This window comes from Panthera pardus, unplaced genomic scaffold (genome assembly GCF_024362965.1).
Source record: "Panthera pardus isolate Hobbes unplaced genomic scaffold, ASM2436296v1 HiC_scaffold_15, whole genome shotgun sequence".
NCBI classification, from domain to species: domain Eukaryota; kingdom Metazoa; phylum Chordata; class Mammalia; order Carnivora; family Felidae; genus Panthera; species Panthera pardus.
The window spans coordinates 62,825,475-62,846,326 of NW_026526710.1; the positions used below are offsets into that span (position 1 = coordinate 62,825,475).

A 20,852-nucleotide genomic window follows, 5' to 3' on the forward strand; every position below is an offset into this window, starting at 1 on the left:
GTATTTTACTATCATTTTTAAAAGCTAAAAAAAATGGGGGTGCCTGGGTGGCTCAGCTGGTTGAGCGTCCGACTTCAACCCAGGTCATGATCGTGCTGTTCGTGGGCTCGAATCCTGCATCAGATTCTGTGCTAACAGCTCAGAGCCTGGACCCTGCTTCAGATTTTCTGTCTCCCTCTCTCTGCCCCTCCCCTGCTCATTCTCTGTCTCTCTCTCTCAAAAATAAATAAACATTAAAACAATTTTTTTTTTTTAATTTAAGAAGTGGAGGAGAAAACCCCTGTAATTCCATACTTGGGGGGTTTCTATAGCTAGGAAATGGGGATATATCGGGTGGAAGGAGAAAGTAGGGAATGGAGAAGCAGACCACGAGGACAACCTGGAATGTTCTTTCGGGGAAATGAACGCCTGCCATAGCTGAACTGCTTGCATTTTGCAAGTATCCTTGAAGCTAATTCCACAGCCCAGTGGCTTCATGAAGCACAGCATAGGTTAAGACCTGTATCTGGGTAACTATAGCTTCCAGAGCTAGGCCCTGCCCAAGAGGCTGGGATTCAAAAATTACAACTCAATCAAGAGCAAAAGAAGGGTTCACTAGTGCTGGCTGAGTAATTAAATTACAAGGTGATTATTAGTCTGCTCAGGCAAAAATATTACATCTGAGTACTTTAAGTAGCCTAAAACTAAAACTCCTCCCAGGAAAAAAAAAAAAAAAAAAAAACCTCACTAAATTAATGCCATTTTCTACCAATTACAGATGCCCTCCAGTGACTACAAGGTTGCCATGGCAACATGCCCGCTGAAAGGGTATGTTTGATAAGGCCTGAAATAAAGTATTGCAGAAAAGGAACATTTCACCTCTTATCTCTGTGTCAGACCAAAATTGTTTTCCAGGATGGGGGACAGGCCAACTGTCCCCAGTCTGCTCCTCTTTCTTCTGTGGCCCATCTGAGGTTCCAGACTGGCCAGCCCTGCAGGGAGAAGGGCATCCCCAACATCTCCCCATGTAGCTCCCTTCCCCTGGGATGGCCTCCAATTCAACGTCAGCCAAATGGCACCTTTCCCTGTTTTTCTGAAAGCTTCCTCCGCTACCTCCTCCAAGCAGGCTTCCCTGATGAACTGGCAGTCCAGTGATCTCTAGACCAGATTCAATTCCATTGCTTAGCTCTGTCCATTTTAGATTTTACAGAAGTTCTTTTAAAACTTCGGCAGAGTCCCTATTTGGGCTTAAGATGGAACAAAATAAATTGAAGGGTGTCTTACGCTCTTTATTCAAGTATCGAACTTGATCAAAATCAGCCAACGCCTGGGAAGGTGGTCATAGCCAATAACACTGCGAACCACACTAATAACCATAGACGCATTCCAGAAAAGTTGCTGGCAAAGCACAATTTGTCAATGAGATCTGATGTCGGATGCACCAGATGAGCTCTATTTAAAGAAACTATGGTTACTCCTTTTGTAAGAGGGATAATCATCTCATAAAGTGTCTTTTGTGTAAACTCCTATTTTCGTGTATTAGGTATATTTTAGAATTTAAAAAGCCGTCTCAAATCCTTTCTGGAAAGAGTGGAGTATAAACAAATTTGATCATCCATTTCTTTCAAAACAGAAAAAGAGGTGGGGCGTGGGCACTGGTGTCTCCACATGGGTGAGAGAGGAACAGAAAGTCTGCTTCTAGGGCATCCAGAAGACTACTCCTTATTCCCTGGCTCTACCGACAGTGAAGTGAGGATTACTGGGTTCGTGGCTCAAGCCAGAACGAAACCCAGGGTCTGGGGCACCCTCCACTTAAAAACAAAATCTGACATGGGATGCCTGGGTAGCTCAGTCGATTAAGCGTCCGGCTTTGGCTCAAGTCATGATCTCACCGGTTCCTGAGTTCCGACCCCCACCCCCCACCCCAACTGGCTCTGTGCTGACAGCTCAGAGCCTGGAGCCTGCTTCGGATTCTGTGTCTCCCTCTCTCTCTGCCCCTCACCCACTTGCACTCTGTCTCTTTCTCTTTCTCAAAAATAAATAAACATCAAAAAACCCAAAATCTAACTGCACTCCTGAGGGTCATAGAATAAAGTCCAAATTGATCCCATTTTCATCCCACATCCCACACAGCCTATCCCAGTATAACAACAAAAACACCAATAATAAGCAAAAAATAAAACCTATATTTCATTGAGCCCTTACGATGTGCAAAGTGCTTTGTATACATGATCTCACTTAATCCTCCTAACAAGGTACCAAGGTAGGCACTATTATTTCCCCATTTTGTAAGTTTTTTAAAACTGTTTACTTGTTTTTGAGAGAGAGAGAGAGAGAGAGAGAGGGAGAGAGAGGGAGAGGGAGAGCATGCGCACAGTGGAGGAGGGGCAGAGAGAGAGCGACATACAGAATCCAAAGCAGGCTCCAGGTTCCGAGCGGTCAGCACAGAGCCTGACGCAGGGCTGGAACTCACAAACGGTGAGATCATGACTTGAGCTGAAGTCGGATGCTTAACTGATTGAGCCACCCAGGCGCCCCTATTTCCCCATTTTGTAGAGGACACAGAAGTTCAGAGCCCTGCAGTTGTCCAAGGCTGTCACCTGACTATAAAAGGTGGCAGCAACATTCCCACTCTGGTCTGTCTGCCTCCCGGGTCCAGGCTCAAAGCAACTCCACGTTACTAACCTCCTGGACCTTCTCCCTCCTCCTTCCCTTTGCTCACTTCTGCCCTCCTCTTGCTCATTTCCATGTATGAACCCATGCTGTCTGCCCTTCCCACACGCTTCTCATGCAAATCACACTCAGGCCTCAAAGGCAGACTCAGGTCCCACAGCTGGGAAACCTCCCCTGACACTCCGGCCGTGAAGACATCCCTTTCCATGAACGATCATTCCATCTGTATCGTATACCTGGCGTGTCTCAAGTTTTAAAATTATACTACCATTTCTGTCTAAAGTGTGTCTTTCCTTCTGAACTAAACTGTGGGATCCCGTACGCCTAGTTTAATGCACATTATTGTCTGTCCTTGCCATCCACGATCCCTAACTTAGAGCAAACACTTTATAGGCACTAAATAAACACTTGGGTTAAAAAAAAAAAAAAAAAAAGGCCATTTAAGTTATTTTTCAAGCAGTGCCTATAAAGACTTTTTAATAACACAGAAAATGTGTGTTTTAAATGTTATCAAGTGGCTAAAGCTGGATGTGAACATGCATAAGCAGTGCTGTCTCAACTATTATAATTATACATAGCAAATCAACTGTTTAAAATACGAAATATAAAAACTATTGGGGTAATAAATAAGTCAAGGAAGGAATTCAGATTTAACTGGCTGTATCTTCATTGTTTGCTGCAATCATCTTATTACTAACAAATTGGGAAACGTGACAAACATTTAAAATCCAAGATACGATATGTGTCCCGAAATGAGCCACTGGGGTGCCAGAAGAAAGTATTGTGAAATTGATTGATATTGACTTTTGTAGTAAATATAGGCAAAAAATATATAATCTTCCCTAAGAGCAAAAAGACTTTTGAACCCTTAACTCATAAAAAATTTTATTACTTAAAAATATTGATTTCATCTTTATGGGGAAGTGGGTAGGGGGGATTAAGAGCCCACTCATACGTTACACTGAGTAATGTGTACAATTGTTGAATCACTATATTGAACACCTGAAACTAATATAACACCGCATGTTAACTATACTGGAATTAAAATTAAAACCTTAAGGGGCGCCTGGGTGGCTCAGTCAGTTAAGCATCCAACTCTTGGTTTCGGCTCGGGTCATGATCTTGAGGTTCGTGGAATCGAGCCCTGTATCAGGTTCCATGCTGACGGCACAGAACCTGCTTGGGATTTTCTCTCTCTCTCTCTCTCTCTCTCTCTCTCTCAATAAATAAACAAACAAACAAACAAATAAATACTTTAATTTTATGTTAAATTACTTATTTAAATTTCAAGAGTCTATTTTAGTAAATATAATAGCCAGTTAGCTAGATAACTGACAAACATATATTTCAGACGAAAAAATATCTTTCGACTGACGAGGTGTATGAACAAAGACCATTCTTCTATGGCATAGAATCATTTGGGGCACCAGATGTACGCGAACAAATGCACACACATGTCCGAAGTCTCAGTTTAAAAGAAAAAAATACCACTCATTATAAATGCAGCGGTGAGGAAGGATGACGTTTCCTACAACTGGAGAAGAGGTGTTCGCTGGAGACTTAGAGGAGGTGGATCCAGGTGTTCTGGATGAGGGGCTGTGACTAGTCTCCTTGGCTCTGAGGTCCACAGCCCTGCCTGGACCACCCACCTGCTGGCTGTATGCCCCCCCTTGCACCCCCCGCAAATTATGTCACTCGTCCTCCGTTCCTTCTACTGTAAAAGTCACCTTGCCGAAGAAATGAGGTAAAATGCTTCTTGTTGCCTGGCCAATAGTAATTACTCCGTGAATACATTGGCTATCGCTTTGAAAAGGGGGAGTCAGGGACCATGGAAGGTTCAGGGCCGAACTAGTCTTCAGACATTTCAGAATAAGATTTAGGAGACCGGAATTATAAAGTAGTTGAAGAGGGAGACATCTAGGCTAGAAAAAGGAAGGGCATCTTCAGGAGGGGGCATTCCCAGTGAGTGACAGGGATCACATTGGCCAAAACTCAGATTCGTGCTCTCGGACTGTTCTAGATGTGGGCCTTTGGATTAAGAAGATCAGAAACCCACTCAACCTAGCACAAATGAAAGGGAATTACTAGAAGGATACAGAGGCATCAGGAATCTGACAGAGGTATAATAGACTGTGAATCAGAAAACCAGGAACTGATTCTGGTATTGCTAGACATCTGTCTCTCTCTTCCCCGCTCCACCAACCCCTGCTTACTCATTTTGCACCTGACCCACCAAGGCTATACGTGGGAAAAGAAGGGGGAACCCAATGAACAAAGGTCTCTCAGCCTCTTCCTGCAGACTCTTGCAAGAGGGAATCTGATTGTCTCAGTTCATCCCCTGGAGCCCGGGCCACTTAAATCCAGGCCTGCGGTCCCTTGGATCCAATGTGTCCCTTTGATCCAAGAAGCCTGGCTGACCCTCCCAGGGTAAGTACGGCATGGTTTTTCCAGAGGGTAGCCTGACAATGAAACCTATTTCTTGCAGAGATGTAGGGGTGTATCTCTGCCCAGGTCGTCATCATGCACGAGGCCACCATGTGGATAAGGAACTCATGCCTGTGAGGTCTGACCTTGAATCCTGAGGGGCTTGAGGAATGCCAGACTACTCTTGGGCTTTCTGTACTGTCCCTGAATCTTGTAAAACAAGATCTGCTTGTCTTACGCTCCCTCACGGGGTTCAGGGCTTTGTGTAATGGATGCGACAAACGCCTCCTGTCCTGCTGGAATTAAACAGCTGGAAATTCATCCTTTTTTACTTTACAGCTGCTTTTACAAGCTGGACTGCAAACTTCTTGAAGGTATCACTTCAGGTGTGGAAATAACCTGGGAGATGGTGGAGTCCAGCCTTCCCATGTTACAGGGGTGGCAAGTAGGCTCAGGGGAGAGGAACGTCACCCAGCCGGATAGGGTCACACTGTGCTCCTTGCCATGCCTTACACATGGCATGCTCCCCATAAGTACCCCTCGATTTAGTTCTTATTTAGCATTCTGCTTTTTATGAGCTCAGTCGTTCCCTACTGATACTCTCCCACTGCTAACTCCAGCCCTAGGGGATCACTTTCCATCTGCCTTTCAGACGTTGGTCCTTGGGGTTGTGTCGTGGAAACTGAGGTGAGAGGCGTGGGTGAAACATAACCCGGCTCCATCAAGCCATTATCTCTGCAGGCCAACACCAGTAACAGAGCACAGGCACTAGGCGGGTAACTTCCTTCCTTCTGCGGGGCCAGTGGCCGTCACCCTGACACGTGATGAACCTAGTCTAGTTTCCACCTAAAGACATATCTTCTGCAGCATCTCCCAGGCCGATGCTCCGCAACAGGGATTTGGGCCACTGCTGACCTCCTCCCTGCCAGGCCCGCTTTCCTCCCGGACGCCTCCTCTGACCATGCCAGCCCCCGGAAGCCTTGCTCCCTTAAAATCACCCTCGTGCAGCGTAGCACGTTGTCATTTTCCCCGATATCACGTGGGTGCCAGGCTGGGCTCCTCAGCTTCTGAAGGCAGGTAACCTCTCACCCCCACCCTGCACTCTGGTGGGCACCCACTGGGTCTTCCAGTCAACGTATTGACCGATAGAGGAAAGGCGGGGAGGCAAGGAGTAGGAATGAGAAGAAAGGAGGCCATTGCTTTTTGCTAGCACCTTAAGCAAATGTGAATTAGGAAAAGCAACTGCTTAAAACAGAATCATTCTGACTCGTAAGGTGTAGGCTATGTGGTGACAAGTCAAACAAAGGCAACTTCTTGGCAACTCAGATCTGCTGCAATAAAACCCATTCCAGCGCCCATTCGTGAACTCTGCCCCCAGCAGCAGCTCTGACCGAAGCCTGCAGGCTGGGCATAAGATCAGCTACAGAGCAGAGAAGGAAGGACGCCGGGTGAGGACCACGTAAGCCCTAGGCCTCCCATTCTGGGAAACGTGGGCCTGAGGGTCCCACAGTATCTTCCTCGCAGAGACCCCCATTCGGGCCCGGAATCTCCATCATCAGAGGCCCTTTCAGAGAGCTCTCCATAAGAAGACAAACCCGTAGGTGCTACAGGAGCAAATAAAAGGCTATCTTATCCTACATGAAGGAATGTTAATCAGACTGGAGGTAAAGAGAGACCCAGGCTCAGGTGACCCGGGGAACAGGGGGCAAGCGTGGATACGCAGGGGAGAAGCGGTGCGGGAGCCCAGCACACTGCCCACAGAAGGCACCTTGGGTGGGGTGACACATTACAGGGGGTCCTTGGGCAGCAGGGGGGGGGGGGTGAGGGTTAAGAGAGCTGGGCCACTTGGGGGGTGAGGACTAGAACTCAGGGGGTAAGGTTCCTTGAAGACAAACCTAACTTATTCACACATGAAGATGAGTCCCGTCCCCCCCCCCCCCCCCCCCCCCCCAGGAATCTTTCCTGCAGCACCAGGTCTGCTGGCCTCACTCCACAGAAAGAAAAATTCAGGGATCCTTCTCCCAGTGCAGAAAGCACCTGGGATGAGGAAAGGAATCAGCTGTCACAGAGCACTCGCTAACTGGCAACCTCAGCTTAAACACATGATCACCATTGGTTCTCAGAAGGCCAAGAATGGTTGCTGAATCAACTGTCCAAGGTCACCATTTGGAGGCTAGGGAGGCTGTCCAAGGTCACAGATCCAGGAAGTGCCATGCCTGCAATTCAAACCCAGGGGCCAAGTTGACTCTTGAGTCTGTGTTGTCCTCGACTGGCCCTCTGGGGCCAGGCACACCCAGGCAAACGGAGGTGTGTACTCTCCTCGGATGTTTTGCGTTCTGCACCATTGCTCGGCCTCTCCTCACCTCCGGGGTTGGATCCTGTTCTCACCTCTGGGGGTGTGATTTAAAGCAAAGGCAAGGCCAAGACCCAGACCATTCCATTCTTGTTTCTTTGCAGGTGGCATGCATATCACGCAAGCAGCAAAGCAGCATTGACAACAAAAGGTAGGCAAATGGGAAAGTGCTGAGTGGGTAGACTCCTGTACTATTTCATGTTTTGTAAACCTAGGAAATCAGTCGGATGCTGAAGCATAAAAATAACACACTGCTTGCACCAATGAGGCGTAGATGCCAAGAGGGACAAACCAGGGGGAAGAGTCAGGTGTGCCTAAACATGTTCCTTTGGTAGGGGGGTACTGGACTGGTGCCCAGATGCTGGCTTCTATACCCCCCTCTGCTTCTAACCAAACTGCGGCTGTGCACCTGCTGTCTTCTCCTAGAAGGGAGAGGAGGACACGCCCCCATACCCTTTGGTACAAGGATCAGATGAGCCGCTCTGCAGGGCATCACTGTGGATGTGCTTTGCTTTCCTTCCATAGCTTGACTCATGCTGTGCCTGAAGCTTGGAAGACATGCTCTCTACTCAAAACAAAATCTCACTCATCCTTTCAAGGCCTGCTTCAAGCCTCACCTCCAGTGAGAAGCCATCCCAGGCTCCTTCTGCCCTCTAGACTTACCCGCCATTCCGGCCCCCACCTCCTCCCATCAATCTGCCCTCTCTGCCTTGCCAAACTGCTGGGACTTTCAGAATTTGCTTTTTTCTCTCTCATCTGGGACCTTTGTACCCTTGTAGCTTTTCTCAGATGCCTACCCCTGCCTCTGCCTTTGTTTAAAACCTCCAGGAAGCCTTCTCCTACCCCCCATCCACCCTTGATCCTGGTTGTGGGCTCCTGCTGAGGGTTCCCTAGCACTTTATGCTTATCCCTATGTTAAGTGTCGTCTTATTCCCTATACTTTCATTGACTGTGGTCCTTACACTAGACTTTGAGCTCCTTGAGGGCAGGGACTAAGGGTCTTACTTGCCTTGGCATTCCCAGACATGTCCCATCTGTGGAAAGTGCTCAGCAAATGTTATATGAATTAATAAATGGATTTCCACTGCATTATACTGTGTCACAGTTCCTCAGATGAGTCTATAAGCTCCTTGCCTGGAGGAGTGTACAGCATCGTGTATTTCTCATGAAGGCCTCTCTGTCCCAATCTCGGTGCCTGGCACATAGTAGGTTCTTAGAAAGCACTGGTGATTTGGTTAAGTGATTACTGAATTACCCACTGCACTGAATTCCCCCAGCCACCAGGTTCCCCATCGCAACCCTTAGCATGGCCAATGGAAAATTAATCGGTTGCAAAGTGCATATCTAATTACAACATCCCGCCCCTGCCACAGAGATGTTCAAATGTTAATTATAACATATGCATCTCAATAACAGACGTTAGCACTGAACGCAGCATTAATAACGCCGCTTGGACCGCCCAGTGTATACACAAAGCTTCCTTTTATCTGCCATTAGGACAGACTTTGCACTTCTAGTGCGGAAGTCCTCTTCTTTAAAGCGTTCCTGCCCCCGAAACCAAACGTCTCCCTGTAAGCTTGGACCGCGCCTAAGCCCCCCGTTCCCCCAACACAGAGGTCCCCACTCAGGGCCGCGCCGCCGTCGCGGGGTGAGAGCGTTGGCCGGCGGGTTTCGGCGAAGCCAGGCTGGACTGTCTCGGCTGTCTCGGCGGCATCCCCGGGGTCCCGGCGGCGCCCCGCTCTCCAGGGCCCGCCATCCCGGGAAAGAAAGGCGAACTACATTACCCAGCAGGCCTCCCGCCGCCCTCTTTCCTTTCAAGTCTTTGCACGTGGCCGGAGGGGAGGGAGGGGCCGGGACGTCACTCTCCTACATTCTCTTTCCCTGTGTCAGAGCAGGGATCGTTTTTTTTTTTTTTTTTTTTTCCTTCCTCTACTCCCTCCCCCCCACCCGCCCCTCCCTCCCTCTTTCCCTTCCCTCCCTCCCTCCCCTCTCGGTTGGGTTTGTGCGCTGGGGCGCCGGATCCCCTCCGCTGCCGGGACGCGCGGAACTCGCGGCAGGAGTAGGCTCTCTCGAGCCTCCTCCCTCCCTTCCCCTTCCCTGTCCCCTTCCCCCACCCCCGACACGGGCTCGGAGCGGCGGCCGGAGGAACCCCGAGGTGAGCATCCCCCCGCCCGCCCCCCTCTTTTAGTCAGTACAGCCTGCGGATCGATTCGGGGACCCGCCAGGAGGGCTGCGTGACGTGCGCGTGCTGATAGATAAATCCGAGAAAACCGCCCCAAACAATTAACCCCCTTCCCCCTCCCTGCGCCCCCGGCCGCCGGGCGTCTGCGCCCATCCTCAGACCCCTTCTCTGTCGCGGACCGCACTCCACGGTCTCGCCCCCTCCCCAGGTTCGCCCCTTCCCCTCAGGGCTCCCGGCCTGAGTGGGGAGTCGTAGCCCTGGGGCTCCCGGGAGGAGGGGGCTCTCGGGGGCGCATGGCTGGAGCCCGGCTGGCGCTCGAGCCGCGCGGTGTAGCCGCTGTCATGTGCCGGGTTCCGAGCCGGGGGGAGGAAGAAAGCGGGCGTGATTGCTCTCCCTTTTGTTTTGAAGCCCGCATTTGCTGCATCAAGCAGTTGCTTTAGTACCAGCCAAACTTGCAGCTGTTCTGACCGCGCTCCGGCGAGGTAGGGAGCGCGGCCCTGCGTGGCGACTCCTGGCCGGAGGCTGCTGCGCTGGCGGCTGCCGGAGGGACCCCGAGAGAGTGTCTCCACGCAGCCCCTCCCTCCCGCGGTGACTGATTGTGTCTGTGGCAGCGGCCGTGCGAGGGTGTGTGCGCGCCCGTCACCGCGAGCGCGGGGATGTCTGTCGTCTAGACAGGCGGCACCCTCCCTCCGTCCCCGGTGAGCCCGCGGGCCGCGGGGGGCGCGGGGGATGGGAGCAGATGAGGAACCCGAATCGGTGGAGCCATTGCGGTTGCAGCTTTGGACATTCCCTACGGTGGTGATTCTGTTGGCTTTTTGTTATTATTCCTGTCGCCACGGTGTGATTGGGCCTGGGGAATAGATCCTTCAGGCGGAGCGGGGGTTAAGTTGACAGGTCTGAAAAGCCAGCTCGCGGTGGCGAGTGACCCGAACGGCCGCGGCGTGGGCTCCGGCTCGGGCTCTTCAGGACGAGGAGCAGGTGACTGTCCTGGACGCGTCGCGGGTCGTGGGGGCAGGGAGGGCAGGGGGCGGCGGTTCGGTCTGCGGCGACCGAGGTCTGCCCTCCCCCCCACCCCCCCTCCAAGGGCCGCGGGCCCCAGCCTAGGTGCATCTGGAGGAGGCGGCCCGGGGACGGCGGGTGTGACTTGGGTTATGTCTTTCCACTGACGTTAAAAGACAATTGGGGGTCGGCGTTGGCTCTTGGGTTTCGTAGAGTTTTCGGGGTTGAGGCTGGGGGGCAGGTGTGAGCCGTGAGGGGGTGCGGCGTGTAAAGGGGAGGGATGGCTGGCGGCGGCCTGTGTGTCCCTACCGGAGGAGCGAGGCGTCGCCTCCCCCGCCCAGCTGTTTGTGTGTGTACACACAGCTCTGGCACGTATGGGGGGGCGGGGCGTGGGGGGGGGACAGACCGCGGTGTAGTGGGGACACGCGTGGGCCCGACTACCCGGTGAATCGTCCCGCCAGCCCCCTCGTGGTCCCAGTTGGGCTCCTGGTCGTGTGTGTCCGCGCACGCGCGCGCCGGGTTACTTGGACAGGGGGTCCTGCGGCTGTACCACCCGGGAGCCCCTGCAGTTGCGTGTGTGCGGGGTTGGCGAGGGAGTTCCGGGCGCGCGGTGGCGCGGGAGACAAGCCTTGCGTCCCTCCGCGTCCCCGACGCCCCCTGACCCGCCGGGCTGGCAGCCTGCTCGGCCGGTGGGGTGCAGGGCTGGGAGGGGCCGCGGGCGCGCGCGTGTCGCCGCCCCCGACCCTCCCAACACGCTCGGGTTGACCCTTGCTCCGGGGCGCTCTGTGGGTGCGCGTGCGCGCGCGCCGGCCTCTGCCTCGCGGGCCCCGGACAGAACGAGCGCGCCCTGCGCACCCCCTTCCAGTTTTTCGTCCTGGAGACCGTGGGGGCCGGAGGCTGACCTGCCCGCCCGGCCCCGGCCCCGGCCCCGGCCCAGCCGGGCGCTGCTGCCTGCGCTGCTACCCGGCTGCCCTGCTTGCCCGCCCGCCTCCGCCGCTGTCGCTTTCTGGGTCCCTGAGGCCGGGGGGATTATCTCCTGGGCTAGGGGCGGGCGCGCACTGGGAAGAAGCCGGTGGAGCTGCGGGCCCCGCGGCGGCTGGAGTCTCGGGAGGGCGAAAGTGACACAGCACGAGCGCCGCCGCCGAAGCTGGAGGAGAGAGGAAGGAGCCGCCCAGAGCACGGGGAGGGGCCGCGGGCTGTCCGGGCCCGGTTCCTCCTGCCCGGCCCGGGGTCTGAGCCGAAAACCTCAGGAATCCCGGCTTCGAGCATGCTCAGCCAGCGCGAGGAAATTGCCAGGCTTTCAAGAAAACCCAATTGTACAGGAACAGAATGCACCGAACAAACGTTAGCGGTGCAGTCCCCCCACAGGACGCACTCGGGTTGTCTGAGGAAACTCCCTTTGAGTATTTGAAACAGGATTCGATTTACACACAGATCGTCTCCTCTGCTGTGTCAAGTGACTGTCCTAGATAATGTACGCTGGTAGGCAGTAATTTTGTAACGCATTCTGGGGTAAGGTGTCATCGGTGATTAACAGATTGCTGTAAATAGCGTGTTTGTTTGACTTTACAGAGCGTTTCCCCCTACCCTTGAATCATCACAATTTCTTAGCAGGGTCCTGTGATGTAGGCGGGTAGTAACCCCATTTTACAGGTGAGCACACTGAGGCTCAAAAAGTGCCATGAGTCCCCCAGGGCCCCTCAGTGGGGAAGGGCTACTCCCCCCCCCCCCCCCCCCCCCCCCCCCCCCCGTGATCCTGTAATTTCTCTTCGCAGCCTATGGCTTTTAATTTAAATAATGGTCATTTTTTGGGTATCTGTGTTTGAGGTTTTTTTGAGAGTAGGTCTTGGCTCCCCAGGAAGTCCTGAGCCTCAGAAAGGGGGTAAATTATAGTGGTATTTATTCTTTGTCAAAACACTTTTTATTTGCCACCAGACCTCATGAGAATAGTTATTAAAGACAGAAGTCTGCATTGCTGGTTATTACGCATCTGATAATTTGCTAATGGCGAAAGGTTATCAGCTTTGATACATCCATTATACCAGAATCACACCTGCATATAATAAATACATATGGCATACATGTTTATGCAACGCATGTCTGTATTCGTATGGGTGTGTTTGGGTGTGTTGTTCATGGATCCAGTGTCCTTATTGAGTCCAACGTTTATTCTTTAGGTACTGATTTCAAAACCATTGGTTTAACGTGTAGATCCCTGAGAAGCCCAGGGTTCATCCCAGGTGATACTATTCCCTGCCCCCTGCATCCCCAGGGATAGGGAAGCCCTGAAAAGAGCAAAAAGCTCCCTCATGCCTGTAGGTACTTTGAAGAGTTCGTGTACAGGAAGGTTCTCAGACCCAGCCTGGAGAGTTACCAGGTTTGGCCAACTAATCAACCATTCATTCACAAATATAGACTGAGCACCTCCATGTTTCTGTATCTTCAAATGCATGCAAAGGAAGTTGAACATACAGTCCCTGCCTGCCAGAAACCTATTCTATCTGTGGAGATAAATGTAGGATTTTAAGTCCAGCATATGTTTATTGAGCACCTACCTTGGGCTAGATACTGTACTCTGTTTGGGGCACACAAAAATAGTATAGTAGAAACAGCTAAGTTGTAATGCAATAAAACGAGTGATTCACAGCCTACGGGAGAGAACAAATCATAAATACTTTAGAGCACTCACCCTGGGACTTAGTCAACTTCACATATGTTGGTTGGAAGTGACTCCTGATGCCAGTTCCAATTCTAGAGCAAAAGCAGGAGGGAGCAACAGAGGAAGAAGGGCTTTCTGTCCTTGTTACCCTGGACTTTGGGCTTTTTGTAACCTCCCAGGTGGGCCTGGAGGTATGTCCTGATGTGGACGTTAGGCAGCTAGTGGGAAATGACCCTAAAGTCAACCAACAGATTACTCTGCTGGGCAGTGAGGAGCTGACAAGTTCTTCTCCCTGGTCCTGCCCCAGCTCTGCCGGGCTGTGATGGGCTGGGGTAGGCTATCTTCAGTGATGCGCTGTGGCTTTGGTCAAGGTCTCACTCAGGGCCTTCCTGGGTTTAGTAGTTTCTGTCTTACAGGTCTGTGTAGATGTTTTAACGTGAGTCTGCTTCGTATCTGTTCGTTCCCCACCTCACTTCTGGGGTCCCTGACACTGTCCTCCAGTTTCATCTCGGTTTTGGGGTTCACTGCCCTTGTTTTAAGGTTCTGTTGTTTGCAGTTCAGATGATGAAGGAGGAAGCAGGAGGTGGTAGGTAGGATGGAGAGAGAATCCTGAGCCCAGAGAGAGAACAGGAGGCTCAAACAGACGGGCAAATCGCAGCTTTTGGGCATTTTCCAAATGTGGTGGCATTTCTGCATAGCTTACCCGATAAACGTGGCGGCTTCTTTCGATGCTCTTTTCGGGGGGGGGATCCTCTACCTCTCAGCCTCACCGCCGACTCATGGTCACCTGAGCTCAGTTGTTCACATTCAGGCTTTACTCTCCTGCCCTCCTGCCTCATCCTGCACACAATTTAGAACAGCACTGTGATGGGGGCCTTCTCCCTGAATTATCACCGTGCTGGCTGTCGACCTCTGCCTCTTATTTCTGAATTAAACCCAGGCCAAAGCTGTGATTCAGAACAGGGGGGAAACAGTTAGGTCTTCGGATCCTAGGCACCCAGAGCTGGGACGGGCCCTCCTAATAAGCTGATCTCTGTGTGAAGGCCCCGAAACCTAGCAAGGTGAAATGACGTGCCCAAAGTCACCAGGAGCCCTTGGCAGAGTTGGACAAGAAATTCCAGATTTTGATACCTCGTTCAATCTTCTTTTTCTGTGCCTTCTGAACAAAGCGGGGTTCTTACTTGCCAGAGAGAATGCTACATCTTCTCTATTTCCTCTGGTTCTGGGAAAGGCTCTGGAAGCCCTCTCTTAGTCTTGAACTTCCTTTCCTTTGAGACTGCCCTTCCCTGCCCTATCTTTCATCTTCGGCATCCAGGAATCTGGATGAGGGCATATATTTGTGAGAAGTGGCAGGCCTGGGGGCTTTCCAGTGCACTTCAGTTTAGTCCCTTCCCTTGGCCGGGTCCTTAGGTCCCGAAGGTGTTTGCAAAGCTGGCATACATGAGCATTTTTCTAGGAAGGGGACTCACAGATTTCATTTGCCCTCCCACCCGACTCAAGTACGGACAGGAACTCCTGGTGGGGGTGGTGGGGGTGGATAGGGGGTTGCTGGGCAGTGGCCGCTGCACTTGATTTGGGTTTATAGTTTGCAAAGTATTTCCCACCAAGGATAGCATCTGCTGGTTGGTTATCTTAGCCCCGCGGAGCTGTTAGTGTTATTCCCATTTTGCATACGAGGCCTCTGAGCCTCCATGGTTAGTGACGCGCCAAGTCACGGGGGAGTTGTAAGTTGTAGAACAGGGATCTGAACCCAGGTCTTCAGACTTCAAACTCAGCGCCTAGGGCTAGGATGTCACATCGTGTCACATCATCATTACAGTTTTGTGAGTGGAGTGCTGCCAGGTTTCTAGAGCTTTTTATGTCCACTGTCGGCTCATATCCAGCATGGAGTCAGCCCCAAGTGCTGACTAACTTACTCAGGGATGGGATGGATAAAGTATGGGAGGCGGTCTTCATGGCACTAACATGTGGACTGGGGCCAGCTGAGATGATTTTGTGGAAGAGGTGAATTTGGGAGTAGGTCTGAGGTCGTGGCGGACCTAGAATAGGTTTTCAGTTGGGGCGATGGCTCAAAAATGGTAAAGGAGAAATATGTGTGGTGAGCACAGTGGTCGAGAAAGTTCTGAGTAGCACGGTCAAGGGGTGCCTGTTCAAGCCTCAGATCAGGGAGGGCTTCCGAAGGGAGACAACACAGGCACGGAAAGCGAATGGATGAAAAGAAATTAGCCTGGAGAGGAGCTAGAAGGGGTAAGGAACAGCGTGTGCTTAGGAGAAGAGGTCTGAGGCTGTCTGGGCAAAGGAAGGGATTGCAGCAGCAAGGTCAAGTTCAAAGGTGGAGAGGCAGACAGGAGTTTCGTGAGCCCGGCCCAGGACCTTGGCTTCTAGACTACAGGAGGAGCGTGGTGGACGGGGCCCGAAGCCCAACGGAGGCATGCTGCTGTGGTTCAGAAGGGAATGCGATCTGGAGCCAGGAGGCCACTGGGCCAGTGAGGCAATGACAGGTTCCATCCAGTATCAAGTCGCAGGGGATAAGGCCTGGAGCCAGGGCCTCGTGTAGGGGGATGGAGGGAAGGTTATACATTACAAACATTTGGGGACTAAAGTCTGCAGTGGTTGCTTAGCTTTGAGGAATAAAGGAGAAGTCCCCGCGACTCCCTCCCGGCTCTCTGGCCTCACTGACAGAGGCCTCACAGCCTCTCCCCGGGTGCGAACTTGTGGCCCGGAGCTCAGCACGTCTGCTGAGGTTGGGGTGAGGGGGAGGACCCCGTGAGCTCGCTGTCGGACGTGTTGAATTTGAATGGCTGGTAGGTGAGGCCGGTGGAGCCGGGCTTGACCGCACCGGGCGCAGGGGAGCAGCCCAAGGGAGGGGTGGGGGCGGGGAGCTACAGTTCGGGGAGTGAGGAAGCTCCGCTGCGGAGTGTGACCCCGGTAGACAATGAAAGACCTCTTCCTCCCATTGTCAGAGAATCCTTTGTCACGCCGGGCCCAGCCGCTGCAGCCCGGGGCGGGCGGGGATGCTGTGTCATGCGGAGGCCCAGCTGGCAGAATCCCGCGGCAGCTGAGAGCAGGCTTCAGCTGGGAGCCTTTGGAGTTGGGGGAGAAGCGTTTTCATATTTCACAGCCGTGGTGAGCGGAGCCCTGTCCCAGGCGCTCGGGCCGTGAGCCAAGGGCAGGGAGGGCCGGGCAGCCTAGCTGCTCCCAGATGTGGATGCATGAAGCCACGAAGAAGCTTTCGAGACCTGCGCAAATAGTAGAGTACGATTTCAATAGGAGAACGTCAGTCGCAGAGACTTCTCTTCCTGCCGCAGCGCATTTTTAGAGGGCCGATGCGTTTTAGGCAGAGCTCAGTGCTTGCAGCTTTGAATCTTTAGGGCCTGAGATCGTGCCTGGCACTTGGTAGGTGTCCCACCGACATGGGTGCATCTGCAGGGATGCGGCCAGCCTTCGGTGTCTGGGGTGGGAGGTCAGCCAGGGACGGTTCCCACGAGCAAGTCCAAAGAGGGTATCCCAGCACTGAGTGAGAACGTGTTTAGCACCATAGTGGAGTGAACATCTTGAAAATCTTCCAGTTACCAAGCACCTAGAAACGCTGTATGAAATATAACTAGCACCCTTTCAAAGAAGAGCTGAGCTCATAGAATGTAAGGGAAATCCCCAGGGAACTCCAAAGTGAGTGGGGACAGTCAGCTTGCACTTAGGCTAGGCCGGTCCTGGGGGGTGAGGGTGGTTGTGGGGGTGTGAGGGGCAGTTACTGGTCTCAGAACCAAGGGGGTTGAGCTCTGACAAGAGGAGACGAGACGGGAGTTGGGACAGAAGGCCCTCCCCAGCAGAGGCCCTCTGCCCCTGCAGAGGTTTGCAGGCTTGGAGAAAAGGATGGACTAGATGTCAGCCAGTTGGCATGGAAGTGGGGGAGGGGGAGCTTGGCGGTCTTGGCCTGGATTTGGCGTGGGGAAAAATCGACAATACCTCAGGCCTGTCAGGGCTTTGGATGTCCACGACAAATGTGGTCTAGAGTCCCCAAGAGGAGGGGTTAGCATATAAAGCCTCCAGGGGCCAGGGGCCCCCATCCCATGGCTCTAAACTCCCAGGGGCACCAGGAAGGTTCTGGGACTCCTCACCCTTCACTGACTTGAGTCTCCTCCACTTTGGAGAGATGCTGAAGGACGCAGGTGGCCTGAATGAGTGAGTGAGAAGGAGGAGAAGAGAGGCCCCAATGGGAACCTTTCTGAGATGACTACATACTTTGGGAGGCGGGTGCAGGGCTGTGAAGGGCTCTTCCTGCCCCACGGCCTTATCTCTTAGCAGAAGCCTGTAGACAAGCCCGTCCAGGAAGACCAGAATGTTCTCCCCTGCCATTTAGTCAGGACAAGTCCTCACAAAGGCTTCGGTCCCCTAAGCGTGCCCTCCGCAGATTCTAACTGCCACTGGTCCCCCAGACCATGCACCACATCGCCTCCCCCACGCCCAGGTTCCTGGTGTTCCTGTAAACTTGGAGACGCCTTCGAGTTACCCAGTCCATCTCCTAGCTGGTGTGGGAATCTGGGAACCCTGACTATCTCGGCACTTTTTCCAGTGCTTTCTTCGACCAGGAGCATGCTGCTCTGTGAGGCAGCCCCTTCCCTCATTCGAAGGCTTTTGCTGCTAGAAAGGCCTTATATAAGTGTCAAGGAGCACCCTGCCCATTCCACGCCCCCCCCCCCCCATCACCCCTTTGGCTGTTATGAGAGATGTTTTCCAGGCCTCTCACCATCCCGTTGGCTTCCACTGGAAGGGCCTTAATTTGTCAAGCTCTGATTCTGTGAGAAAGCATCCAGCCAATTCGCCTTCTAACTTACTGAGCTGAGAGGGAGTTTTTGCAGATGGGTGTGATATTAGCTGAGCTGGCTGCATAGGCACAGTCTGTGATGTAGAAGTTCTGAGAAGCTTTGGCTCAGTGCTTATGGGAGAAAGCACACACTGCGAGTTCCTTCCTCCAGCACCCAGGATCCATTTCAGCGTCTAAGTGACTCCGGAATCGGATGCAGGGAGCTGATGTTTATCAAGTGCCTATTATGCGCTGGGCACACAGTGCTAGGCGTTCTCTGTGCGCCTCGCTAAGTACAAGTAACTTCTGTGAAGGGGAGACAGAGAGGCAGAGACGTGGACATGCCTAAGGGTCGTTGTGACAGTTGAGCCCCAAAGTTATTCCGAAAGAATGTGTGTGGTTCCATCCGGAGTGGGTGGGGCTGACATTCCCAATGCCATTCCCTTTTAGGGCCTGCCTCCAGGGTAGGCAATGTCATGATCTCACCACTAGCTGAGAAGCCACAGGCCTTTGCCATATTCGTGGGTCCTTAGCTGAGATGCTTAGGAGTTTGAACCGTGACACGAAGAAAGCGTCGGCTGGAGAAGCCACATCTTGGAGTGTCACCAAATAGGAGGGTATTCACAATCGGAGTGTTTCTTGGAGCCGGAGCGTATCTGCCTTGGGGGCTGTCTGCCCGGCCCTGGGCGTCTCTGGTAGAACAAGGCCTTCTGCCCCTTTGCCTGTGCGGGATGGTTGGGGTCTCTGGGTTCCGTGTTGAGTTATGAGGAGCACGAGTTGCCTGAGCAGCGAGGTTGTGCCGGCCGGCCGGGTGTCCACGTAAGCACTGCCGGTTTCACACAGCACCCTACGTGGACAGGGCCCAGTGGTGAGGGTGAGGGACTCTGGGAAAGCACCCAGTTTCTCCTCTTCCTCCTCCAGAAGTTGTTCCTTATGCTCACATTCTCCCGGTTTGCCTCGAACCTCTCAGCTTAAGACTCTTACCTCCGTTAACATTCGGTTTGGTTTAGCAGATGTGCATCAGGCACCTGCCGTGGGACGGATGATTTCGGGGAACGTGGCAGGGTCTCCGCTTCCGTCTTCGTCCTGGTGGAGAAGACGGAATGGCCTCGTATTCACGTAATGTGGGGAGTACTGGGTAAGGAGAAAGAAAAGTGGGCTGAAGCAGCCCGCACAGGACGACGATAATCTTTGGTCCACATGCAGACACTTTTGAGAGTGAAAGGCGTGCTAATAATAATCCTGTTGGGATGTAGACACAAACGAGGCCATCCCTGTGCCAGTGGGGGCTTATGGCCACACGGACCAGGGATGTATGCGTGGGTCACACCTGGCTCTGATGGGTCATTTATACTGTAGGATGTTGGATGTATAGGATGATGGAGGGCAGCGCCTGCAGAGAAAAGGCAGCTGTTGCCCCAGTTTGCTTAGGGGCTAGAGAGGAAAGCACCTTCCGTGGGGACTGGGGACTCGACATGCTGCTGGGCCTCCGTTAACAGCTGCAAGGTTCTGTGATCCATTTCACCGCGATCTCGGTTTTGGGGTTGGAGGTGCAAGTTTGGACAGATGAAAACCACCTGGCTTGTAGGATGTTTTTGCCTACAGGCAAAAGAACACCGGACTGACAGGGCTTCAAAAACAAGGTGTTTAGGGGCGCCCGGGTGGCTCAGTTGTCCGACTCTTGATTTCGGCTCAGGTCATGATCTCACGGTTCGTGAGGTTGAGCCACGCTGTCAGCACAGAGCCTACTTGGGATTCTCTCTCTCTCCCTCTGCCCCTCCTCCTGCTCTCTCTCAAAAATAAGTAAATGTGTAAAAAAAAAAAAAAAAAAAAAAAAAGCACCATTTAAAAAATCAAGTGTGTATAGACTGACAGCCGGAAGTCTGAAGGTAGGGGTTCTAGAGTTGGTTAATTCAGTGGGTCAGTAATCATTTCAAGGACTCCTTCTAACCTTACAGGCCACCACTGTCAGCATTTTGGCCTTTGTCCTCAGGGTTGTCCCCTCATGGTCACAGCATGGCTGCCCCTGCTCCATACGTCACGTTCTCATGTAACTGTATCTGAGGGCGGGCAGGAAAGTGAGTTTCTCCTTGTGTTTGAATTTATCAAGCATGGCAACCTTCCTCAGAACCCCCGTGCTAGAATTTCTAGCAAGTCCCATTGAAGGGAAATGTGTTAACGCTCCTGCCTCAGCTCCGCGGAGGCTGAGAGCAAGTCTTGGTGCCTTCTGCCTCGTCTACAGGAAGAGGTGAGGCTGCTTGCAAGGGGAGGAGAGTGATGGTCGGGTGAGCACTGATTAATGTTTGCCCTAACAAATTAAAAATATGATTTTATTTCCTTATTTGGGGGGTTGTCAGCCCTTATTGAGAAATAATAGTTTATACCTCAATATGATTGGAGTCATAAAAAAATGCACCCCCTGGCTCTGGCAACTGATCTGCTTCCTTTCACTATCGTTTTGCCTTTCCTAGTAATTATTATCTCTTAACCCATGGGGACTGTTGGGGCTTAGGACCCCGGATGTCCCGCGCTGCCTTCTGCGTGGCCTCAGTAGCTGCGTTCTGTGCCCCCTCCCCCCGAATAGCCCCTCTCCTTTCCCACCACTAGGGCCAGGCAGAGAACCCTGGCGGACAGAATTGTCCAGAGGCGGGGAACCTATGTTGCTGGTGGCCCAGACAGCAGGGCTAGAGATGCCTGAGGGGCTGAGGCTCCGGCCGGTCCATGGTAGACAGCGGTCACCTTTGAGAGTAGCTGTGAGGCCGAAAGAGGAAATTGCTCC

At 52.7% G+C, this 20,852-nt stretch overlaps 1 protein-coding gene across 9 annotated transcripts in view; it reads left to right on the forward strand.

The window, feature by feature from the left end:
• The first annotated feature begins 9,379 nt into the window (after positions 1-9,379).
• CTIF (cap binding complex dependent translation initiation factor) overlaps positions 9,380-20,852 on the forward strand; it is a 293,053-nt gene continuing 281,580 nt past the window's right edge. For 4 of the 9 annotated variants that reach the window (XM_053902678.1, XM_019464103.2, XM_019464110.2 and 1 more), the window contains exon 1: positions 9,380-9,584. The gene's annotated coding sequence lies outside the window, so the exon portion shown is untranslated. The other 5 variants (XM_019464107.2, XM_019464108.2, XM_019464109.2 and 2 more) reach the window with 3 other exon arrangements.